Source organism: Periplaneta americana, chromosome 3 (genome assembly GCF_040183065.1).
Source record: "Periplaneta americana isolate PAMFEO1 chromosome 3, P.americana_PAMFEO1_priV1, whole genome shotgun sequence".
Classification (NCBI taxonomy): Eukaryota; Metazoa; Arthropoda; class Insecta; order Blattodea; family Blattidae; genus Periplaneta; species Periplaneta americana.
The window spans coordinates 103,158,166-103,162,764 of record NC_091119.1 but is presented as its reverse complement, the minus strand read 5'-3'; the positions used below and the strand labels follow the sequence as shown (position 1 = coordinate 103,162,764).

The 4,599-nt window shown below is 36.9% G+C and overlaps 1 non-coding gene across 1 annotated transcript; it reads right to left on the bottom strand.

Annotated features, from left to right (window-relative positions):
• Positions 1-4,255: 4,255 nt before the first annotated feature.
• Positions 4,256-4,328, bottom strand: TRNAA-GGC (transfer RNA alanine (anticodon GGC)). Its single transcript has one exon. It is a non-coding gene; the product is annotated as a tRNA-Ala (tRNA).
• Between the last annotated feature and the right edge of the window lie 271 nt (positions 4,329-4,599).

The following is a 4,599-nucleotide window of genomic DNA, read 5'->3' as shown; positions in this document are numbered from 1 at the left end:
GGTCAGTAAAACAACCTAATAAAGATCTAATGGACATTATAAAACCTTTCTGAAAAGGAAGCAGTGAAGTGTTCTTGCCAACTCTCATTTTTTCACACATGGTATGAAATGTCCTTAGGATATTCTCTTGGTCTTTAAAATGTATGCCAAAACCACTTGCAATGGGAATTTGTTCACTGTCCGGAATCCTAGAATTGAAAATATCAAAAACATCATTAACAAGTTTGAAATATTCTGATGCTTCATGTTCATTTGGCAAGAGGTAACTAATGGCTTTTGCAACGTGATTTGAAAATAATTCACATGCAGGACGGACACGCTGTCGGTCTCTACCTGATATCATTAGATGGTTATATTTCAGTTTCGGGCAGATTTTTATTTCACCTCCATCCATAGATAAAATATTCTCGATAATGGTTTTGTTAATTATCTTCCCACTGGGTAAAGTAAAACCATCGTCAATGAAGTGGTTTCTCAATAATTTTATCATGTGTGGCACATCTTGGAAAACCCATATGCGCTTGGTGTCATCACTGGGGTTATCAAAACAACTTTTCTTGTGATCTACTTCCAAATCCTTCCAGACTCTCTTGTTTTTCCCACCCATGTCACTTACAACTCCCACAATAACAACACCCACCTTTTGCACTTCTAAAATGATTTCTTTTAGCAGTGATCCTGTCATTGTAACGTCAAAATCAAAAAATATTGGCTGCTTCCAATTACTTCATAGCGCTCGAACCATTACGACTTGTGCCTGGCTGTGGGGCCAATAAACTTTATCCTCATCTTGGTCATAGCACACTCTTGCATCCATATTCATTTCATCAAAACTCAGGATACATAAAAGTTCATTTTTTGTTAAATTCTTGCATTGAGTTTGCATCATAAATAAAACATTACTTAATATGCCATGCCTGCACTTAAAGGAATTGGAAACCCAGCGCCTTAGAGTTGACAGTGATGGTAAGGGGATTCCTACACTTTGCCTTAAATATATGTAGCATTTCCTCGATATTGAGCGGAGTGTCAAGGCTCTGCTTATATCTTCTCTTGTCCATTTTGGCTTCTTTTTTGTCACCAACAAGTTCTTGATCTGGTTTTCTGTAAAAATTTTTCTCAAAACAATGGAAACTCTCTCTTTTACCTTTGCATTAATTCTGTTCTCAAGTTGTTGTATATGTTTACTTTTCCTGCTCAGAGCCAAGGTCAGTAACTTATTTTTAAGTTTTAACTTATTCATTTCAGTCTGCATTTGTTTATTATCTTTCTCTAATTTTTCTAACCGTGCTTTCAAATGTCTTTCTGAGTCACTAGTGCTATCTATAATTGTACCAACATCAAACTTCTTCTTCTTGGGTGATAGTGTCTTCAATCTCTCAAGCCCTCGCTTTCTTGAACGTCGATTAATCTGCCTTGTCTGTCTGTCACTTACCGTAATTTGTGGTGACTCTGGCTGGTGTGAAGAGGAAGCCTCTATATTCATCTTGTTTGGTCTTGAATCGATGTCCAGATGTAATGAAGGAACTGCAGAAATTTTAAGCATCTTTTTAGGTTTAATGTTCAAGAGCTCTGCTTTCAGGTCCCTCTCATAATCTTCTGGTAGAAAATGAACACTACACACGGTGGCATTTTTAATGTTGATTTTGTCTTTCCTTCTGCAAGCATGAATCCATTGCTTACAAACACTGTCATCCTTGGGAAAGGTGTGGTAAATCAAATCTGAACCTTTAGTCTTACGATTATATTTTTTACACGAAAACACTGCGCAACCGGGCATGGTAAATAATGCAATATGTTTTTAGGCACAAAATATTTACAATAAACTAATTAACTTAATACCACGTGGGCTAACTTAAATACATAACCTATATACTACGATTATAAAACACGTGAAAGCCCGAATTAACAACAGTAACTGCTATAAATATAATTCAGTTCATTATAACACATTTTTATTTGGAAATATTCCACTATGAGAGCAGATTTGTCACATTTAGGGCACACGTAACCAGAATCACTGCTAGAAAACAACTTATAGCTTGCTTTTAATTCATACTGCCAATTGTTTAGCTCCCTCGGTGACGTCATGCGTCAACTGTCTAAAATTTACGTGTCTGCGCATAGCCGTATGAGCACCCCCGCTCAATTCCCTTAACCAATAAGGAGGAACCATTTATACTCACTCTGCGTTCTGTTTCTTGCAAGAAAAAACCGTTTGCTTACGTGTAAAAACATACACAATGCAGTCAAACTTTAGCAAATCATTAAAAGATTAACCCTATAAATACACAACTTTTAAATGAAAATGTATTTGCTGGGCATTTATTCATTACATTTAGAAGTTTAAAAATAAAACTGATTTGTAGATATATTGCGGGAGCAGTTAACGGAACATCTGTGGCTACCACGAGCGTCAAATCATGGCAAGGGAGAGAGGGGAATCAACAGCAGCGTGTAGGATTTAACCTGTTCGCAGCTTCTAAATACTGTATATAGACTAATGAGGAAACCAATAATATAATATTATATATTTCTTATTTAATTCACATTTCAACAAGAAATAGGCTATAACTATGAACGTTTAATTCTATTTATTCGTTCAAATCGATGCTTAGCCTATATAATAAAAACCGTTCTTATCGCATATTATCAATAGGTGTCTCCCGTTGTAGCTGTGTGGATAGCGCATGCATATTCTTCCCAACACAGGATTGGGTGTTATCCTTGTCTTGTGATTGCTCTGTGTTATCTCTGCGGTGGCCCTGCGTCATGCCGATACCGTGATAGGAAGGTCCGAATGTGTCAACACTACCCGCAGTGGTGTGTAAGTCGGATAAAAGGGGAGGTTTAGCAGAATAAGAAATAAATTTATCCAAGTGAAGTTTCACAACCATAAAGAACAACCGGTAGCATAACTGTTTTACAAATTCTTTTATCTTTAAATATCTACACCACACCACCATTAAATATACTATAGAAAAGACCCATACCACTTGATTAATAACTATAAAAATATTTAATTTCAATAACAATATTGTTATATTACGTAAGTTTTGTATAGACTACTATATAGCCGTCACTCAGTAAATAGTATAGAAATGAAGATCTAACTTCAAATATTCTGTACGCCTACTTATATAAACCCAAAAGATTTCACTTTCTTACCATCAATAAAGCATTAATCTGTATAATTAGTGACAATTACATCATGGAATTCACTATAATAACATTTCATTTTTAATGGTAATGTCATCAAACATTCTTAAGTTTTGTAGTTTTTAATATCCAATACACAGACAGCTGTACTCAGAAAATTACACATCAGAGAATCTGATCTGTAAATTCATTTTAGTAAGTCTTGAAGTTTTTGATTATCAACATTAGAGAAACGTTCTGAAAAATTTATACAAATGAAGATCGACAGTCACCCTGGGTGGCAAAGTTAGTATTGCGCTGACCTTCTATGTCCGAGGTTGGGGGTTCGATCCCGGCCGAGGTCGATGGCATGTAAGTGTGCTTAAATGAGGCAGCCCCATGTCACTAGATTTAGCGGCATATAAAAGAACTGCTGTGGAACAAAATTCCGGCACACCGGCGACGCTGATATAACCTCGGCAGTTGCGAGCGTCGTTAAATAAACCATAATTTAAATGATCGACATATTGGAATTATGATGTAAGAGAACCCAAGTCATCTGAACTCTAAATATATCAGCAATTCTGCAGGTCTTAGCCTTAGAGTGATATTGTTTATTTTAGTGTGTTTGTGTTCTGTTTTCTTCTGAAAACCCATTATTTCTGAAAACTGACGACACGTGGATTTTGGAAAGTAGGAAAATGATGTAGGAAAATTGACATTTCACTTAAAACTACCATTTTTCCGAAAAACTTTCGATTCCAAGCTTCAAAATGAGGGCTCATTTATTAAAATCTGTTCAGCCATTTTCCCTTAATTTCAATTACCAATTCAAATTATATACACGGTATATATGTGACGCACCGTAGCTCCGTGGTTCAAGGGAGCTGCTCCGGACTGGCTCTCGGGGCAAGGGTGCAGAAAGCGGGGATGAGTGCAGTGGCGGACTGAAGCTCAAGTCGTGTTTTACTCAGTGTAGCGGCTTTTATTTATATTTTCAAATTAAAATTTTCAATTTAATTGTACGTACAAGAATTGTTATTTAATAGCGTGCAAATTTGACTTTCATGTAGATGCTCCCTGCGAACCAGGCTTTAATAATTTCAAGAGAAAATTATTCCGGAGCCGGGTATCGATCCCGGAACCCTTCGCTTGCCGCACGAATGCTCTACCGACTGAGCTACCCCAGAAACCACATGACACCGTCACAATTCTTCACTTTATATCCACGCTACACAAATGGACTGACAAGATGCCAGAAACCCAACTTTGAGTGCCCATAATTCTGTGTGACTTAAATTGTAGCTTTCTAGTAACGTAGCTATAGTAACAAATATATTATGCAAATCTGGCTTTCAGGTAGAACCTCCCCGTGAAGCAGGCTTGAATAATTTCAAGGGAAAAATTGTACCCGGTCCCAATGGCAGAGATCACATCCCATGCTTATCTTGAAGTTGGGTG